The following is a 22675-nucleotide window of genomic DNA, read 5'->3' on the forward strand; positions in this document are numbered from 1 at the left end:
GCATTTGCATTTCATACAATAAAGAGACAACCATAAGGCTCCTGCCGGTTGCCAGTGATTTTTACAAAACATGATCTCATACAATAACGTATATCACATCATGTCTTGACCATATCACATCACAACATGCCCTGCAAAAACAAGTTAGACGTCCTCTACTTTGTTGTTGCAAGTTTTACGTGGCTACTACGGGCTTGTAGCAAGAACATTCTTACCTATGCATCAAAACCACAATAGTGATTTATTAAGTTTGCTATTTTAACCTTCAACAAGGACCGGCCACAGCCAAATTGATTCAACTAAAGTTGGAGAAACAGGCACCTGCCAGCGACCTTTATGCAAAACTAGTTGCAAGTCTGTCGATGGAACCGGTCTCATGCACATGGTCATGTAAAGTTGGTCCGGGCCGCTTCATCCAACAATACCGCCGAATCAAAATAAGACATTGGTAAGCAGTATGATGATCACCGCCCACAACTCTTTGTGTTCTACTCGTGTATATCATCTACGCATAGACCTGGCTCGGATGCCACTGTTGGGAAACGTAGCATGGAATTTCAAAAAAATTCCTACGCTCACGCAAGATCTATCTAGGAGATGCATAGCAACGAGAGGGGGAGAGTGTGTCCATGTACCCTCGTAGACCGAAAGCGGAAGCGTTTGACAACGAGGTTGATTTAGTTGAACTTCTTCTCGTTTCGACCGATCAAGCACCGAACGTACGTCACTTCCGAGTTCTGCCCATGTTCAGCTCGATGATGTCCCTCGAACTCTTGATCCAGTAAAGTGTCGAGGAAGTAGATGAGTTCCGTCAGCACGACGACGTGGTGATGGTGATGGTGAAGTGATCCGCGCAGGGCTTCGCCTAAGCACTACGAAGATATGACCGGAGGCGTAAACTGTGGAGGGGGCGCCGCACACGGTTAACAATTGTTGGTGTGTGTTCTAGGTGCCTCCCCCCTCATATATATAGATGGGAGGGAGAGGGAGCAGCCAAGGGTCACCCCAAGTAGGAGGAATCCTACTTGGGGGCCTTGTCCAATTCACCCCCTTACCATATTCATCGGAGGGGAAGGAAAGAGGAGGGAGGAGGGAAGGAAGGGGGAGGCCGAATCCCTCCCCTTCCTTCTCTCTTCCCCTCTTTCCCTCTCCCTATGGTGCAGCCCACATGAGGGGTGCAGCAGCCCCTTCTGGCTGATGCGTTTCCCCTCTTGGCCCATTTGGCCCATATCTTTGTCGGGGGTGCCCGGAACCCCTTCCAGTGACCCGATATGTACCCAGTACCCTCCAGAACACTTCCGGTGTCCGAATACTATCGTCCTATATATCAATCTTTACCTCCCGACCATTTCGATACTCCTCGTCATGTCCGCGATCGCATCCGGGACTCCGAACAACATTCGGTCACCAAATCACATAACTCATATAATACAAAATCGTCATCGAACGTTAAGCGCGTGGACCCTACGGGTTCGAGAACTATGTAGACATGACCGAGACACCTCTCCGGTCAATAACCAATAGCGGAACCTGGATGCTCATATTGGTTCCTACATATTCTACGAAGATCTTTATCGGTCGAACCATAATGACAACATACGTTATTCCCTTTGTCATCAATATGTTACTTGCCCGAGATTCGATCATCGGTATCTTCATACCTAGTTCAATCTCATTACCCGCAAGTCTCTTTACTCGTTCCGTAATACATCATCCCGCAACTAACTCATTAGTCACATTGCTTTCAAGGCTACTTATGATGTGCATTACTAAGAGGGCCCAGAGATACCTCTCCGATACTCGGAGTGACAAATCCTAATCTCGATCTATGCCAACCCAACAAACATCTTCGGAGATACATGTAGATCATATTTATAATCACCCAGTTATGTTGTGATGTTTGATAGCACACAAGGTATTCCTCCGGTATCCGGGAGTTGCATAATCTCATAGTCGAAGGAATATGTATTTGACATGAAGAAAGCAATAGAAATCAAACTGAACGATCAATATGCTAAGCTAATAGATGGGTCTTGTCCATCACATCATTTTCCTAATGATGTGATCCCGTTCATCAAATGACACACATGTCTATGGTTAGGAAACTTAACCATCTTTGATTAACGAGCTAGTCTAGTAGAGGCTTACTAGGGACACGGTGTTTTGTCTATTTATCCACACATGTATCAAGTTTCCGGTTAATACAATTCTAGCATGAATAATAAATATTTATCATGATATAAGGAAATATAAAATAACAACTTTATTATTGCCTCTAGGGCATATTTCCTTCATTAGAACAGTTTCTTTGACGCCCCTGAGGGCCCTTTGCTTCTCTTCTGACCCCCCATTCAACTTATCATACTAAAAGCGAGAAGATAGATTAGCAGACAAATTAGTCAAAACAAAATACATGAAACTTAGTACTCCAGATCTAGACAAGAAATTCTAAGTGGGATTTTGTTACCTTCTTCCACATGAAAAGAATATCGGCATATCTTTGCTTGATTGCACCCTTGGGACTGGGCTTAGGCTGCGACCTATTTCTGATGTTTGACATTGTAGGATCGAAACCTTGATAGAGGAAAAGCATCTCACCCTTGAATGTCTTGTCACCATACTCCATGACATGAGAACCTATACTGGACTCATTCAGGGGTGCCGTTCTCGCTTTAACTACCTTGTACTGCTGCTTGATTGTTTCCTTCTTTAGATTGTGAGTTTCACTGCAAATTAAGTAGGATCGAATGGTTTAGAATAGAAAGCAAGTGTCATGGTTGTGGACAACCGATACAAACTTGTACTAGTACATATATTACAGCTGATGCTTATTACCTGTCATCCATCCAAGAAACACTGTATAAGTCACCTAAACATGTATCATATTCAGCTGGAGGTGGCATATCCATCCTAGGTCAGTATGCTGCCCATCTACTTTCTACCGCATTTGCTGCCATTGTAACATAAATATTAAGATCTTGCGGCGACAATCCCTCAAAGATGATGCCACTTTCACACACTTCAACATATATGATCTGCCAAAATTGTAGTAATTCTAATTAGAGATGGGACTCAAAGCTACATGCTATTTTAGATTAAAGAATATATAATTTTCAAGGGAAAAGAAAAGAAAGGATACATACCATTTTCGAATAGCTTTTGGAAGCATGCTTTTGCTGAAACACTTTGATGAAGTCGTCGGCATAAACATTTGGTCCGTTGGGCATACCTGCACACAAGCTTGAAAAGGTTAGATAAGATATAATACAAAACAAATCAGCTGAACTACAGGGTCATTTATGTGGGATTATGTATGCATGTACCAAGTGAACCAGGAGACCCATGATCCATGTAGTAGATGAAGATGTGATCATTTGGTTTGTTGTTTATCACCTTCCTACTCCCTCCAGTAACCGCGGTTTTGTTCTCAGGAGAACCGCGTACAAGTTCTTAGCAGTGACCTGCTCACGAGTGCAGTCCTGCAATGCATGATAAGTTGATCATCAGCCTTATTTGAATTAAAAAGGGAAACACCCAGTAACTAGGTAATAGTAATTCCTTGGGAACACCATGGTAAACATCTTTGCCTTTAGGATGGTTGATGACGACTCCACGCCTTGGGTTGTCAGGGCTATCGGCGCTGTCATCGTACATAAACACCACAATGTTCTCATCCTTGAGGCCTCCCTTCTTCAGGATTTGGTACGCATGGGACACATTGGCCTATACGTCGTGTCGTGCATCAACAACAACACACAGTCGCTGAGCACAAAATTTCATATGGTGAATGATATACGTGTTGCATTGAGGAGAGGACTCTCACCTGGTGCCGGTAGTTGCCACAGCCGGAGGAGCCCGCAATGAGCACAAACCACTTCATCACCCCTTCCTCAGCCGGAGGGGTAGGGGCATGCGCATTCTCTGTCGACAGCCGTATCAACAGCTCCGAGATCCCCTTCGCCCCATCTGCACCGGCAGCGGCCACAGCTAGGAGCGGGAGGAATCCACAAACCCACCATGCGGCCATCGCCAACCTCGAGTTCATCATGTGCATGTGATAGAGAGTAAGAGAAGGCGGAGAGTGAAGTGTGATCATACCGGCGGGGGTTGGGGCTTCATTTTATAGCCGCGGCGGCGTGTAGGGAGTGGAGAATAATTAGAAAAGTGGATCACACAGACTATTGGTGAAAATAGGTTGGAAAAATCCCTACTCCCTCTGTTCCTAAATGTAAGTCTTTTTAGAGATTCCACTACAAACTACATACGGATGGATATAGACATATTTTGGAGTATAGATTTACTCATTTTGCTCCGTATGTAGTCCCTCATTAATGCAATTCATTAGATGTACTCCCTCCGTTCCTAAATATAAATCTTTTTAGAGATTCCACTACACACTACATACGGATGTATATAGACATATTTTAGAGTATAGATTCACTCATTTTTTAGTATATATTTACTCATTTTGCTCCGTATGTAGTCCATAATGGAATCTCTAAAAAGATTTATATTTAGGAACGGAGGGAGTACATCTAATGAATTACATTAATGAGTCGATTTCCAAATTAATTCCGTGCGAAAAGATTTCTATTTAAACGTGATTAATAGAATTAATGTCTTGCGAATCTTATTGGGGGGGGGTGGTTTGGCAGAGTAGAATCTGTAGAGGCCCTCCATTTTAGTTGGTCAGAAGGAGCACCATTATCCACTGCCTTGCTAATTTCCTTCCGCTTTATTGATTTTGCATTGTCAAGTAAAACTGACAAGAAAAACCAATAAAATTCACTCTTCAAATCTCAGTCATGCATGATACTGACAATCACTACTTTGATGTAAGGCAAATACGTGACACGGGGATGGAATATGTACAAAAAATGGGACGACATGACATATTCACAACTATTTATGTAAGATAAGCAGAAGCCATTTCAACAAATTAGATGTAATGCAAGCTAGACACCACATGAAAGATGCAACCAACATGACTCTGCCAAGTTAAAAGCGTCCAATCATAAATGGCGTTTGAACAAACTAGAAGAAGTACATGCTATAAATAAAATGAAAGATGAACCAATATCACACTGCATATACTAAAGGTGTCTCGTCAAAATTGATTGATGCAGGGTACAAAAAAGAGTAGGACAGATGTAGTATGTACCAAAAACAGGAAGGCATGTAGTATGTACCAAAAATAGGAAGGCTTGTCACATTAACAGGTATAATGTATAAAGTAAGAAGAATAGCACATGCAATTTATCCAGATTGGAAGAATTACAATCTAGACACCATATGCAACATGTAACCACATATGACACCGCAAAATTAAAGCAAGCACCTGGGATGGTGGTTCATGGCGACCGAGATCATCAACTGCAGAGCTACATTTACTGTCTCCAACTGCTGACACTACACACCCTTTAAAAGGCTTAAATGCTTTGAGCTTATCCACGAATTACACTGGAGCAACTTCTCTCTTTTCTTTCGTGTAGTTATCAACAATGTGGCAGAGCCTGGAATACCCATGCATAAAAAAATAATAGTGAGAGTATGGGTGAAGTGTGTGCAGAACTAGTGCGCTATAGAAGTAGTAGCAGATAGCAGGTGGGTGAAAAATAAATGGCAGGAGACATATGATAGTTCTACAACATGCATGGCACACGGAATTAGATTCTAGGATTTTTTAATATGAGTACGGGGATGGCTGGGAAATGCATGCACTCCTCCAGCACACCACCACATGTGGTCCTATCAAAATAACAGTCGATTTTTTTTCTGAACCGTCTGATCTAAAGGAACGGGTAGATGTCCTTCGTCTACCTCCCGCCAGCCATTGTTGATGATCTTTCTTGAACCGCCAGTGACCTCCGGCCCAGACCCCTGCCTCCACCGCCGTGATTGGCACCACCCCTGGCCATCCCTTTAAGCCCGACCGACCTCCAGATCAGGCACCAGCAGCTCCTGCGCCCCACACACCCTTAAGATAAACACCGAGGCACTCCTTCCCCGGCGAACAGGCGGACTAGCACCTCCGCGGATGGTATAGTATATGAGGCGACGGACCTCTAGCTAAGGTGAAATAGTATATGTGGAGAAATCTTGTCCATCACGAGTTACTAGGAAAATCTAGTATCAGGAAGAAGGTGCAGTAAGAAGTGGTCAGCTAGTGTCTTCTGTGGGATGAATACGGTGCAAGTAGACACGTAAGATTTGCACGAATAAGGGAAGAGGAGTATCAGTTCCGACTGCCAATGATGTGTCCTCCTGATTTCACGGTGATCTTCTTTGGTTTACCAGGGGCTAATGCTGTGGAGGATGGTGGAGCCTTGGACAAACTCATGGCCAAGTTGTTGACTATGTTGCAGTGGCCGTCAATCGGCGGAGGGGAAGTAGATCCTAGGCAGTGAAGGACAGCGTACCGGGAATAGCTTCGGTGCGGTGGACGGTGGCGACGTTGGAGCGGTGATACGTCTTCGTCGTATCTATATTTTTTGATTGTTTCATGCTAATATTATACAACTTTCACATATTTTTGGCAACTTTTTATATGATTTATTGGACTAAGCTATTGATCAAGTACCCAGTGCCAGTTCCTGTTTTTTGCATCTTTTTTGTTTCGCAGAAAATCCATATCAAACGAAGTCCAAATGCGACAAAAATTTACGGAGAATTATTTTGGAATATATGTGATTTTTGGGAGGTGGAATCAACACAAACGGGGGCCTACAGCACCCACGACCCACCAGGCGCGCCCCAGGCCCCAGGCGCGCCCAGGTGTCTTATTCTCTCCTTGAACGTAGGTTGGAGCTATACTTCGGGCGCAAGGAAGCTTTTATCCAAAAAAATCATGTTAAAATTTCAGCACAATCGGAGTTACGGATCTCCCAGAATATAAGAAACAGTTTTTGGCCAGATATGGGGAACGTGAAACAGAAGAGATCTAGGGGATAGATCCAATCTCGAAGGGGCTCCCGCCCCTCCGCCGCCATGGAGGGCATGGACCAGAGGGGGAACTCTCGTCCCATATAGGGGGGAGGCCAAGGAAGAAAAAGAAGGAAGGGGGCTCTCCCCCCTCTCTCCTGGTGGCGCCGGAGTGCCGCCGGGGCAAGGATCGTGACGACGATCTACATCAACAATCTTGCTACCGTCAACACCAACTTTCCCCTCCTCTACGAAGTGGTGTAACACCTATTCTCCCCATTGTAATCTCTACTTAAACATGGTGCTCAACTCCATATATTATTTCCCAATGATATTTCACAAAGTATTTGTATTCATGCAAAATAGTTTCATACTTGTTTTAGGTAAAACAAACGTCAAGCGTGCGTAGAGTTGTATCGGTGGTCGATAGAACTTGAGGGAATATTTGTTCAGCCTTTAGATCCTCGTTGGGTTCGACACTCTTATTTATCGAAAGAGGCTACAAACGAACCCCTTGTGAGTTATCAAGACCTTTTTCTGGCGCCGTTGCTGGGGAACAATAGTGTGGGGTGAATATTCTCGTGTGTGCTTGTTTTCTTTATCAATAAGTAATTTTTATTTCGTGTTCTAAGTTGTTCTCTATCTTTAGTTATGGATATGGAACACGAAACACCAGAAAAATTAGTGGTACTTGCTACTCATGGAAATGGGGAACCTCCTAAAACCCTTGATGCTCGTTATGTGAAAAATATTATGCACTACTATGATAATCCTGAGAAAACCCCATTCAACTTGATAATGGGAGTAACGTTGGATCAACGTGAATATTTTAGGGATTATCGCTTGACTCAAAAAGGAAAACTTTTATGGGATCAAATTCATATGTTGCATTGGTATGCTCGGGAGCTATGCTTTAGATATGATTATACTTGTTGCTCTAGGATGAATGCTCCACATATTCCCTTGTCATGCAAATTTAATGAATATGAAACCTTGGTTTCTTATGCTAATGGTATATATGATTACTATGATGTGGAACGAATAGAAGAATTTGTTGCTTTTAAGGGTGCTTATGAAATTGAATCTTTGTTTGAAAAGTTTGACAATTTTGATGATTCAGTTTATAGACCTGAAATTTTTGCTATCCTTAAATATTGCTATGATAACTATAAATACAATTGTCATATTGATGAATTTATTGAGAAAGTCTCCGCTGTCCAAGAAGAGACTAATATTTTGTAGGAGTCTATGGAAGAAGAAATTGATGAAACTGTGAGCTCATTGGATGAAAAAGATGATGAGGAGAGCGAAGAACAAAAGGAGGAAGAGCGGATTAGCTACCCGTGCCCACCTTCTAGTGAGAGCAAATCTTCAACTCAGACATTGTTTAATGTCCCTTCGTGCTTACCGAAGGATGAATGCTATGATAATTGCTATGATCCCGTTGATTCTTTTGAAATATCCCTTTTTGATGAAATTGATGCTTGCTATGCTTTTGGCCAAGATGCCAATATGAATTATGCTTATGGAGATGAACTTTCTATAGTTCCTTATATTAAGAATGAAATTGTTGCTATTGCACCCACACATGATAGTCCTATTATCCTTTTGAATTCCCCCAACTATATACGAAGAGAGTTAGACTTCATCATTGCATGATATATGTTGCTTTGTGCTCATTACTAAATGTCAACTCATTGTTAATTAAAAATGGCTTTGATATACCTTGGGATCCGGGTGGATCCATTACTTGAGCACTTTATGCCTAGCTTAATGGCTTTAAAGAAAGCGCTGCCAGGGAGACAACCCGGAAGTTTTAGAGAGTCATTTATTTCTTTTGAGTGCTTTTATAAAATTTAAAAACAAAAAAAATATAGAGGGGAACTTAAAAACTTTTTCACAAAATAGAAGGGATTGGAAGCCATGCATTGGAGAAGTGAGGGTCGACCTTGAACACTTGTGTTCATGCTCATGAAAGCAATGTAAATTTTCATGAATATTCTCACAAAAATAATTATCCCCTTGTACAATTCCACTGTATTATAACCATATTGTGCCAAGATTTGCCTTTAGGATGATTAGATTGCTTGTTGGTATGTGCGGTGTAAAAACAGAAACTTTGGCTGTAGCGCGTGAATTTTCAATTTTTTTACTGGAACGTGAAACATTTCTGAAACTTTTTGCACACTATTGTTATACAAATTGCTTATGTTGTCCTAATTTTTCAGAATTTTTGGAGTTACATAATTATGGTAGTGTTCAGATTACTATAGACTGTCCCGTTTAAGACATATTCTGTTTTTGATGCATTATTTTGCTTGTTTTGATGAAACTATCAATTCTATCAGTGTAACAAGCCATGAAAAGGTTATATTACAATAGCTACAATGCAAAAACAAAATATGAATTGGTTTTCAATAGTACTTAAGGTAGTGATTTGCTTTATTATACTAACGGATCTTACCGAGCTTTCTGTTGAGTCTTGTGTGGATGAAGTGATCAAAGATCGAGGATGTCTCGATATGAGGAGAAGGAGGAGAGGCAAGAGCTCAAGCTTGGGATGCCCAAGGCACCCAAGTAAATATTCAAGGAGACTCAAGCATCTAAGCTTGGGATGCCCCGGAAGGCATCCCATCTTTCTTCAACAAGTATCATTATGTTTTCGTCTTTGTTTCGTTCACGTGATATGTGTAAATCTTGGAGCGTCTTTTGTGTTTATTTTTCACTTTTCTTTTATGCACCAAGCTGGTATGAGATAGTCCATGGTTGATTTATAGAATGCTCATGGCACTTCACTTATATCTTTTGAGTGTGGCTTTATATAATACTTCATGTGCTTCACTTATATCATTTGAAGTTTGGATTGCCTGCTTCTCTTCACATAGAAAACCGTTATTTGAAGAATGCTCTTTTGCTTCACTTATATTTATTAGAGCATGGTCTTTTGTAGAAAGAATTAAACTCTCTTGCTTCACTTATACCTATTTAGAGAGTCAACAGGAATTGGTCATTTGGATGGTTAGTCATGAAATCCTACATAAAACTTATGGATCACTGAATATGATATGTTTGATTCCTTGCAATAGTTTTGTGATATAGAGATGGAATATGTGGGAGGTACTAGTAAATGGTTGTGGTTAGTAAGAATATTGGTGTTAAGGTTTGTGATTCCCGAAGCATGCACGTATAGTCTCTCGTTAAGCTATGAAGTTGGAGCATCATTTATTATTGATTGTCTTCCCTATGAGTGGCGGTCGGGGACGAGCAATGGTATTTTCCTACCAATCTATCCCCGTAGGGGCATGCGTAGTAGTACTTTTCTTCGAGGGCTAATAAATTTTTGCAATAAGTATATGAGTTCTTTATGACTAATGTGAGTCCATGGATTATACGCACTCTTACCATTCCGCAGTTTGCTAGCCTCTACGGTACCACGCATGGCCCTTTCTCACCTCAAGAGTCGGTGCAAACTTCGCCGATGCATCCAAACCCCGTGATATGATACGCTCTATCACACATAAGCCTTATTATATCTTCCTCAAAACAGCCACCATACCTACCTATTATGGCCTTTCCATAGCCATTTCGAGATATATTGCCCTGCAACTTCCACCGCTTTCATTTTGATGACTTGAGCATTCATTTTCATATTGCTTTGCATGATCATATAGCTGACATAGTATTTGTGGCTCAGCCACCGTTCATCATTTTTCATACATGTTACGCTAGATCATTGCACATCCTGGCACTGCCAGAGGCATTCATATAGAGTCATATTTTGTTATAGGTATCGAGTTGTAAGTAAATAGAAGTGTGATGATCATCATTATTCATTTTTAGAGCCTTGCCCCAGTGAGAAAAGGATGATGGAGACTATGATTCCCCCAAAAGCCGGGATGAGACTCCGGACAATGAGAGGAAAAAATATAAAAAAAGAAAAAAAGAAAAACAATAAAAAAAGAAAAAGAAAAGGAAAAGGAAAGTAAAAAGAAAAAAGAACAAAATAAAAAAGAAATAAAGAGAGAAGGGGCATGCTAGTTCCACACTTGTGCTTCCAAGTAGCACCATGTTTTCCATATGGAGAGTCTCCTATGTTGTTACTTTCATATACTAGTGGGAATTTTTCATTATAGGATTTGACGCACACCCACTTAGTTTTCATTTTGAGCTTTCATACACTTATTGCTCTTAGTGCATTCGTTGCATGGCAATCCCTACTCCTCGCATTGATATCGATTGACGGGCATCTCCATAGCCCTTTGGTTAGCCGCGTCGATGTGAGACTTTCTTACCTTTTTGTCTTCTCTATATTTACCCCTATCATCATACTCTATTCCACCCATAGTGCTATATCCATGGCTCACGCTGATGTATTGTGTGAGGGTTGAAAAAGCTGAAGCGCGTTAAAAAGTATGAACCAATTGCTCGGCTTGTCATCGGGGTTGTGCATGATAAATACTTTGTGTTAAGAAGACAGAGCATGTACTATATGATTTTGTAGGGATAGCTTTCTTTAGCGTTGATATTTTGAAAGAAATCATTGTTTGTTGGGATGCCTGAATAGATGTATTTATGTCAAATTATAGACTATTGCTTTGAATTACTCGTGTCTTAATATTCATGCCATGATTAGACATATGATCAAGTTTATGCTAGGTAGCATTCCACATCAAAAATTATCTTTTTTATCATTTACCTACTCGAGGACGAGCAGGAATTAAGCTTGGGGATGTTGATACGTCTTCGTCATATCTATATTTTATGATTGTTTCATGCCAATATTATACAACTTTCACAGATTTTGGCAACTTTTTATATGATTTATTGGACTAACCTATTGATCTAGTGCCCAGTGCCAGTTCCTGTTTTTTGCATGTTTTTTGTTTTGCAGAAAATCCATATCAAACAAAGTCCAAACGCGATAAAAATTTATGGAGAATTATTTTGGAATATATGTGATTTTTGGGAGGTGGAATCAATGCAAACGGGGGCCCATGGTGCCCACAACCCACCAGGGCGTGCCCAGGTGTCTTATGCTCTCCTAAAACGTCAGTTGGAGCTATACTTCGGACACAAGGAAGCTTATATCCGGAAAAAATTGTGTTAAAATTTCAGCACAATCGGAGTTACGGATCTCCCGAAATATAAGAAACGGTTTTCGGGCAGATCTGGGGAACGCGAAACAGAAGAGAACGAGGGGATAGATCCAATCTCGGTGGGGCTCCCACCCCTCCGCCTCCATGGAGGCCATGGACCAGAGGGGGAACTCTCCTCCAATCTAGGGGGAGGCCATGGAAGAGGAAGGAGGAGGGGGCTCTCTCCCCCTCTCTGCCGGTGGCACCGGAGTGCCGCCGGGGAAGGATCGTGACGGGGATCTAATCAACAATCTTGCTACCGTCAACACCAACTTTCTCCCCCTCTATGCAGCAGTGTACCACCTCTTCTCCCCGCTGTAATCTCTACTTAAACATGGTGCTCAACTCCATATATTATTTCCCAATGATATTTGTCTATCCTATGATGTTTGAGTAGATTCATTTTGTCATGTGGGTTAATCTGATCTTGGTTGGTATGATTGTATATTTTATTTGTGGTGCTGTCCTACGGTGCCCCCCATCTCGCGCAAACGTGAGGGGTCCCCGCCGTAGGGTGTTGCAATATGTTCATGATTCGCTTATGGTGGGTTGCGAGAGTGATAGAAGATTAAACCCGAGTACGTGGGTCATTATGTATGGGATAAAGAGGACTTGATACTTAATGCTATGCTTGGGTTTCACGACCTTAATGATCTTTAGTAGTTGCGGATGCTTGCTAGGGGTCCAATCATAAGTGCATATGATCCAAGTAGAGAAAGTATGTTAGCTCATGCCTCTCCCTCATATAAAATTACAAGAATGATTACCGGTACTTGTTATCGATTGCCTAGGGACAAATGACTTTCTTGTTGACAAAAGCTATCCACTTTCATTACCTTGCAATTTTTCGTAGTTTTATTCTCGCAAAGTATTTGTAGTTTTATTCTTGCAAAATAGTTTCATACTTGTATTAGGTAAAGCAAATGTCAAGCGTGCGTAGAGTTGTATCGGTGGTCGATAGAACTTGAGGGAATATTTGTTCTGCCTTTAGTTCCTCGTTGGGTTCGACACTCTTATTTATCGAAAGAGGCTACAAACGATCCCCTACACTTCTGGGTTATCAAGCGGCAGCGGTGAGGTGCAGGATGGCATGGTTGAGCTGGCTCGGGTACGGCGCATGTCGGTGTCCTAGAGGCAGCTCGGCCTCAGCTTCAACTACTAGCCGTGGAGGGCATTGCGGTTGCGGTGGACGATGACGTCGGGGTATAGGCTCCGACGTGATGGAGGAGGGCAACAGTTGATGGGTGGGATGGTGTGGCGGACGGAGGACGCTGGGGTTTCACGGCTGGTGGAGAGGTAGTTTTGGCGCCCATGGAGTATGAATGGGGAATCGGACAGGGGGCGGGGGAGCTAAGGGGGAACCGTGTTTCAGTCTGGGACGCGCTTGTTTGAAATTTGGGGAAAGCACAAACTTTGCCCCCTCTTGAATTTCGGACCTACTACGGGTCAGGGGTAGGACGGTAATCCTAGGTGTCCCAAATAGTGGTCGGGAGCGATTTTGGCCGAGCACATGTGTGTTTAGGCAGCCACGGTGTATAATGTTTTTCGGAGGCGGTTGCGTGGCGTCTAGATGAAGTTACAAACCTACCCCGGTTTAGACCTTTGGACGTCGGGCCAGTAGGTTTCATGGGTCAGAGTTAGAAAACTAATTTCCTTCTACCAAACATTGGTCTCACGCGGTTTTGAGCGAGTAGAGGCTCTTTTGGCGCTTCGTTCAAAATTTTGAATCGGAAGCATTCACGTTTAGAGTACTCTTCAACTTTGAGGATTAACCTAAATAGACAACATCAAATTTGACCTTGTATGTTTGAAAACCTCATTAAATTATGCGCTTCTTTTTTAAATTTTGACTCTTGAAAATCCTATAACTACGATTATTTTTGGAATGGAGGAGGTAAATTTGTATCTATTTTGTACACGACTATATATGCTATTAAGTACAAAAGCAGAGAAGATTGATGCCCCCTTAATTTAGGTATGATTTACAAATACCATGATCTCGAATTCAAATAATTGAATGGACTTCTTGTTGAATTTATGGGCCAACCCGACACGGCCATGGTGTATCGCAAGTGCAGCGCCATCACCAGCGTCGACGTCGGCTTCCTCAGGGACCGGGACACCATGTTGGAAATCAATCACTCGATTGCAGAGAGCACCAAAGCTTTCCATCATCATTTGAAACACCACTTCACTGGTGCGCGTCGGTGCTATACAAACGGTTTTTAACCCCTTTCCACGACGGCATTTCAAACCGTTGCCAAGTGAGTCGGGGGATGGGCGAGGGGCTACTGACGATCGCCATAGAATAAACATATGAGAAGCTGCCCCAGTCCCACACGTTACATCTCGATGTTACGTTTCTGATAAGAGAGACATCCCAAACGATTATGCCCCTATAGTCGTGTGAAAAAGGTGGACATCAACATTTAATATGCCGATATGTTTGTGATAGGTACGTTATCGCACACGGTTCAAGAATGTAAAATGTGCGCGGTGCCTCTACTAATGCCAATGTGTCCATTTTCATAACTGTGTGCGATTGGTATTCCTATCACACACGCACACTGGTTTAAAACGTTTGCCATATTACCATGAATCGCATAGGCATATGGTACAAAACTGTGTGTGCGTCCGTCGGGCATCGCAAACGTTTCATGTCAAAGAACCGTCTGTTCTCTTTTTTTCATCGCACATGCTGTTTTCTTTCTAACCGTGTGCACATTATTTTATTAGCTCCTGTATATTTTTATTTTTGCATGTGATTTATTAATTGAATTGGAAATTTTGAAATACGAAATGTGCAATTCAAATTCTCACAAAGAATACATAAATAAAATTGTCAGTACAATATGTTCAGTAATTACAGGATTACAGGTTTAGACAACAATTAACTATGATGAACAACAATATTTAAAGGCGGTGAAGGTGAAGAGACAAGTGTAAATCATTTTGACCGCCGATGGTGTCGAAGAAGCGGCATGCCCATAATGTGCCTTCCTGCATGCCATAGGCACAAACCACTTTTGTCCAACCCCTTGTGACAGTCGCCCGCCCATCCTTCACCGCCTTCAGGAAGACTTCTAGAGCATTATCATGGTAGCATGAATTATATACTTTAACCTTAGTTGCCTCCACTCCGGTCATGTAGTTTGCAAGGTAATCATCAGTAAATAGCTTCGGAAACCACTGAAAAGAGGAAAATATCAGATACTGAGGTCTAATAGAGTAACTTGTTGTGGGCAGGGGGAAAAGGCAACACATTACTTACCATCCTAAAGTTCACTGTTGTCTTGGACAAAGTGTAAATAAAAAGCTTAATTCAAATCACCCGTTTCTTTCGCCTAACAATCTTTCTTAGTTTCCTCACTTGACGCTTGTTCATGAATATCTCATTGCCCCATACGCAAAAGGGATCGAAGCGTGGATCAGTACCGCACATATATGTACCTACAAGCAACCAGTAAATGTTAGAAGCTAAACTGAGACTGCACAATTGATGTAAAATACAACTACCTACCTTCCTAAGTACAAGTATTTTTAGAGATTTCAATATGAACTACATACGGATGTATATAGATATAGTTTAGATTAGAATCTAGATTCACTCATTTTGCTCCTTATGTAGTCTATATTGGAATCTCTAAAAATACTTATGTTTAGGAATAGATGGTGTATAAGACATGGGATGCAGCTAACCTCGACGGCAAACAACAACACCGCCCATTGTAGGCCTGTGTAAGTACATGGAAAGCCAATGTTAACTACAACAGGGTTAACATCCACCAAAAATAGCAAATGGTAATAAAACGGCAGCATCTCTAGTGATATCTTCATTGCGAAAGAGTAGCACGGTAGCAAAGGGACGGATTAAAAAATGGATACAACTGTTAATTGCAACAAGCTTAACAACATCCTAATTCGTTGTAAGTTTGTAGCCATTGAAATACAATTGTTTAAAAATGGATACAACTGTTAATTGCAATAGGCTTAATGGCCATTGAAATCGGTACTGATAAAAATGCAATTGGCAGAGTTAAAGATCACAAGGCAGGTGCTACCAGAGCAGATAATGGCCCGGTTGTCCATAAAAAGATAGGGAAAATAGTTAAAATGTGTTAGGCATGTTTACTACAACATGCTTAATACATCGACCGTACAAAACATAGCCATTAAATGCAACTGGTATTGGTAAGATTTAACTGGTGAGTACATACTTGGTAAGTCCTGAGAGGTAGTTGCTAGGGCACTTCATCTTGGCCAGAGCTCGCCCAAAGTCAGCGGAGGCGAGCTGTTCCTCTGGGTCGAAGCGTGGATCAGTGCCACTGACATGTGTGCCTACTGGCAACCAGTAATGGTAGAAGTTAAACTGCAATTGCACAAATGATGTGAAATACTGTAAGACATGGGATGCAGCTAACCTCGATGGCAAACAACAGCATCGTCCATTATGACCCTGCGTAAGTACATGGACATGCATGTTAAGTACAACAGGGTTAGCATCCACTAAAAATAGCAAATGGGCAGCATCTCTAGTGATATCCTGAGTCATGTATTGTATGTTTGTTGTTGGTATTGGTGAAATTGAGCTGGACAGTTAATATTTGAATATCACACAGTGTGCAGTACTGAAATAAACAAGGCAAGAACACCCTTAATACATCAACCGTACAAATCATAGCTATTGCAAGTGGTATTGGTAAGATTTAGCTGGTCAGATCTTACCTGTTAAGTCCTGGGGGGTAGTCGCTCGGGCACTTCATCTGGGCCAGAGCCTGCACCATCTCGGCGGCGGCGGAGGCGAGGCGTTCCTCCGGGTCAACACGCACAGCGGCCATCGCGCCATGGAACACCATCAGCTCCTGGCGGTGGGGATTTGGAGGCATGAGGATGTTTTGTATGCGCCATTTAAGCAATCAGGCCGGGGCCGTGATAGAGATCGGTGGGTTACCTAACTGGATCCGAGCAGAACATAGATGTGGTTGAAGCTGTGGTTGCAGCGACGGCGGTTTGAGCCACCAGTAGGGGGAGACGTGAGGGGGGGATAGTAAGGAAATTTGATGGGTGGGGATGTGGTTGGAGGAATAAATTCTGAAATCGCGCGCCTAATCAAAATTTCGCTGCGAAACTTGAAACTTGGGCGGGGGAAACACACAACACAAACGAAGCGCGTAAAATACTCGTGTGCGAGAAAACAAAAAATTGGCAGATCCCGTCTCCAAAAAAATGTACATGTGTAGTTGATATTTTTCGGTCAATGGTAGGCCAGGTTTATTAGGAAACATCGCACATGTAACTGACTTATGGATCATTAACGCAAAAAACGCATACGGGTACGGCATAGAAACCGTGTGTTTTGTGATCTTCTAATGATTAACGCAAAAAAACGCACACAGGCACACATGCTAATCAACGCTCAAAGCCCTCAAAGGATGCTCTTACCGACATTGTACGTTAATACTACAAACTTAAAGTACTACTAGTAATTTGCTCTAATACTACAAACTTAAACTACTTCTCACATGCTGCCATCGGGGCATGCTGTCTAGAGTCGGCGTTCTCCTTCCCGGCCTTGTAGGCGGCAGCCCACTGTGCTTCGATCTCTGCCAAGCTCTCCTTACCATAGCGTGTGGCCTCTTCTTTCTTGCAGCAGCGAGACTCTCTTTTCTTTACTGCTTTCTGCCTTTTCTGCTCCTTCTGTGCGGCTTTGGCCGCCTCTAGATCCATCGCCCATTCGGCCATGGCAGCCTCAAAGTCCGGCCACGTAACTGTGTGGCCGCCGGTGGTGATGAACTCGGCGAGGCGAGATGCCATCGCTGCCTTACCATGTGTGCGGTCACGGGCGGCGAGGAATGCGGCGCGGCGGGATGCCATCACTTCCTTACCAGTTACTGTGCGCCGCGGTGCCATGAACGACGCTTGGAGAGCGCTCTAGGACGGAGGCGCCGGGCAGCCATACAGTGCGGTGGTATTCAAGAGCTCAATGACAAATGACAACAGAAATTTAGCTTCCCTTACAATTTTGCCCGTTCATTATCGCACACGGTTCATCTCCGTTGCTTCTAGAAACAGTGTGCGCTGAGCCTATTGTGTGTTGCGTTATGATTGGCCGGAATCCCAGCCAGCGGATCGCGCGGGTGCACCATAGGATGCACCGTGATCGAACGGCAATCCACGTCCCTCACATCACACCCGTGTAGGTGTAGCTGGATTGGATTATATGCGCTAAATGCCTAGAAAATACACATAATCCCCTAAATATGGTAAACGAGCCCGGAAAAATGCCAAATTTGAACACGGTGATTTGCAGGGTGTATGTTCATCATAGTGAAAAAAACTCCAGGGCAAAGAACGAAGAAAATTTGGATTCCCCTTCAATCTTCGTGATTTCCCTCTTGAAAGCATGGAACTTCCTCGGTGATGGTTCGATTTATGAACGGCCTGCATGATGACATAAGCCAAACCTTTTTGAAATTTTTACCAGGGCATAGTAAGGTCATACCATGGCACCATGCCAGGCATCATGTTTTTCAAGCATTTATTTCATTTTTCTATAGTTGAAAACCCAATAAACAAACGTTTGTGGTTGACTATTACCACACATTTCATCGAAATATCTATCCGTTCCTTGTAAAAGGCATGAGAATTTACTAAATGGCACGAGCATGGTTTTACAGGCCATTCTTGTTCACCCTTTGATGCACCGATTGTTTGAACTTGAATTATGTGCATTAATGCCTAGGAAATGCACATAATCCCCTAAATATGGTAAATGAACCCGGAAAAGTGCCAAATTTGAACATGGTGATTTGCAGGGTGTATGTTCATCGTAGAAAAAAACTCATGGACAAAGGACAAAGGAAATTTGGATCCCCCTTTAATCTTGGTGATTTCGCCCTCGAAACCATGAGACTTCCTCGGTGATGGTTTGATTTATGAAAGGCGTACATGACGACATAAGGGAAACATTCTCAAATTTTTACCAGGGCACGGTGAGGCCATACCATGGCACCACACCAGGCGTCATGTTTTCCAAGCATTTATTTCATTTTTGTATAGTTGTTAACCCACTAAACGAAGCGTTTATGGTTGACTATTGCCACACATTTCCTTGAAATATCTGCCTATTCCTTGTAAAAGGCATGAGAATGTACTAAATAGCACGAGCATGGTTTTCCAGACTGTTCTTGTGCACCTTTTCATGCACCGATTGTTCGAATTTGAATTATGTGCATAATTAATGCCTAGAAATGCACATAATCCTCTAAATACGGTAAATGAGCCCTGAAAAATGCCAAATTTGAACACGTTGCATTTGAGGCGGTATGTTGATCATTGGAAAAAAACTGAATGCCAAACTAGGACGGAAATTTGGATTCCCCTTCAATCTTTGTGATTTCCCTCTCGAAAGCATCGAACTTCCTCGGTGATGGTTCGATTTATGAAGGGCGTGCATGACAACATAAATCAAACCTTCTCAGCTTTTAACCAGGGCACGGTGAGGCCATACCATGGCACCATGCCAGGCATCATGTTTTTCAAGCACGTATTTCATTTTTCTATAGTTGATAACCCAGTAAATGACGCGTTTGTGGTTGACTATTGCCACACATTCCCTTGAAATCTTTGCCCATTCCTTGTAAAAGGCTTGAGAATTTACTAAATACCACGAGTATGGTTTTTCCAGACCGTTCTTGTGCACCTTTTCAAGCACCGATTGTTTGAATTTGAATTGTGTTCATTAATGCCAACAAAATGCACATAATCCTCTAAATATTGTAAATGAACCCGGAAAAGTGCCAAATTTGAACATGGTGATTAGCAGGGTTTATGTTCATCATAGAAAAAAACTCATGGACGAAGGACAAAGGAAATTTGGATTCCCATTCATTCTCAGTGATTTACTATCGCACACGATTCATTTCCGTCGCCTCTGCGAACCGTGTGTGTTCACTCACACATGCATAAGGAAAAAGGAAACCCTCGCCCACATCATCCCCACCCACTCGTCGTGGACTCCTCCACAACTCTGCACCTCATCAACTTCTATCGCAGCAGCCACCCTAAGCTCGACGGCTGTTGTCGGCGGGCGTAGGTCGCGCTCCAAACGGCACGGGATTTCGCCCCTACCACTTTCCGCCGCCTATCTGCACCGACATTCTAGACTCTGGTCCACTGGGGTTTTCTGCGGGATTGGGCCAGGGATTTTTCTCATGGAGAAGGTAATCAACTTAGCGAAATATTCACTCATCACTTATCACAGTCTGTCCGTCGCTGTTAATCAACCGGCGGAAATCGCGGTGAAATCATTTTTGTTCTAGCTGGTTCGTGGGTGTTCATTCATGTGTCCACAGTGCGAGCACAAATCGGGCAAGTCTGGTCGCGGCCAGTCGGAAACGAAGTTCTATCTCACCATTCCGGATGACTTCATGGAGCGCTCGGTATGTTCAATCTCAACCTACCATAGTTGGCATGGCCTAAATTTGTGAACATATACCGTTTGTTGCTACATTATCTATATATTTGCATAAAATCTTTGTTACATTATCTTTTTTTAATTCTATATTTTTGTACTTTGCTCTCATCTATATATTGATCTGTTCTATCAGTTACTCCCATATTTGCATCTTTGCTCTGTTATTTCAATATATCTAATTTAGGATCTTAATTTTCATTTCAACCAGTACATCCCTTGCTTTGCAAGAACAGGAGTAGAAGGAAATCTTGGGCTTTACTTTGTTGATGACTCCCAGGATGTCATACTGACAATGCAGCATGGATATACAATGATGGTTAGCATAAAACTTGATAACGATGGTCACTCCTATTTTAATGCGGACCTTTGGAGAAAAATGTCTAAGTGTTATGAACTAAAAGCTGGCAATAAAATTCTAGTGTGTGCACCACAACCTGGTCTAATTAACATGGATGTTTACTTCCCCAACGCCATCAGCCGATCAAAGTCTGATCGAGGTTAGTGTCCTTTCAACTTTCTCCATGTTGTCATATTACTTAGCGAAATCGGGGTATTTGTTCTGACTAATTTATCACTATTTAAGCAACCAATTGTGATTTCATTTTTTGACTCCGTTCCTAGGCAGTAACAAATTCTATTTACCAATTTATGTGCACTATATATTCTTTTGCCATGTTCTGAATAAATAATACTTTTCCACCTTTTAAGCAGGATATGTTGGATGCATAGTGAACGATCTGTATGTTACTAAGCGTACCAAATTTCACTGGAAGGACTTGAAGCATGTCATAAACTTTGTTGATAATGTGACAGAGATAGCACAGCGTATGAACGCTGGATTTTGGATGGGATTAATTATACCTATGGTGCACACATTGAACAAGACCAATTGTGTGCACAAAACGCTGGTAAAAAGTCTGATTTTAATGTTGATGCTCATAAACTATATATATCTTCAATGATATGTTACAATTGGTTTTTATTCTACATGTCAACAGAAATTGCCCACCGTAGCAGTTCCTAGATCGATTCCCCAGTGTGGCCGAATTATACATGTGCCTGCTAATAACGCCAAAGTGATTGCAAGGTACTGCATTTCCCGCAGAAATGGAACCGTTCAAATTAATAAGTTCTCACTTGTCGTGGCAATGCATCCATATTGGAAAATTGGAGACACTGTTCTACTCATGCTCTACCAAGGCACAGGAGGGCTCTTCCTTTTCATTGACGAGATGCTGAGTCACCGTGATCAAGCTGCTTCTAGCGGATAGTTGTGGTTGTTGGCCCTCAGCCTCTTAAAATGTGCTAGCTTTTACTATGTTAAGTATCTAGATATGGACCATGTGGTTGTTGGCCCTTAGCCTCTGAAAATATGATAGTTGTTACTATGTTAAGTATGTAGATATGGACCATATGGTTGTCAAAACCGTGTTACGAAGATCCTCCTTTTTTCGAATAGTGTAACCAATATATATATGTTACTCAAATGTTGTTACCCAAGTTCTTAAATTTTCATGGAAAGTATTAGTATCATACACAGTTCATTGAGTTTAAGCGTGTGCCCGATGTCCAGAAGGCATTTGCATATTAACTGTCCATATTGCAAATTCACACACATGTTAACATGGAAACGTATGTGTAACTTACTAATCATCGCGCACGAGTACTCGTAGACACATCGTGTGCGATACTCCTAGCCACCGCAAGCAACTAGTTTGCATTTTCCGAAGTTTTTTGTACACACAGAATCGCACACGAACTAACTGTATTAACCGTCTATGTTGTAATTTCTCATCGCAAACAGTTCATCTGAGTCGGCTGTTTGCCACGTATCACACACATCTTGTTTACACGACTCGTTTGTGTTCTTTGGCTCATCGCAAACAGTTCATCCATGTGAACTATATGACGCATATCACACACATCTTGTTTAGCTGAACCGTTTCTGTTGTATTCCCTAATCGAAAATTCATCCAAGTGAACCGTATGTCGTATATCGCACACACATTGATATGGCTGCCCATTTCTGTTGTTCTGCCTCATCGCAAATAGTTTGAATGGATTAACCATGTGCCCTACATCGCACACGCAACTAAAATCTGAACCCTGTTTGATGGCTCCACCATCGCAAACGTTTTGCACC

At 42.2% G+C, this 22675-nt stretch overlaps 1 pseudogene; it reads right to left on the reverse strand.

The window, feature by feature from the left end:
- Nucleotides 1-2176: 2176 nt before the first annotated feature.
- On the reverse strand, nucleotides 2177-4048 carry LOC109752671 (asparaginyl endopeptidase Rep2-like; annotated as a pseudogene).
- Nucleotides 4049-22675: the final 18627 nt, after the last annotated feature.

The sequence above is a fragment of the Aegilops tauschii genome, chromosome 2 (assembly GCF_002575655.3).
Source record: "Aegilops tauschii subsp. strangulata cultivar AL8/78 chromosome 2, Aet v6.0, whole genome shotgun sequence".
Lineage (NCBI taxonomy): Eukaryota > Viridiplantae > Streptophyta > Magnoliopsida > Poales > Poaceae > Aegilops > Aegilops tauschii.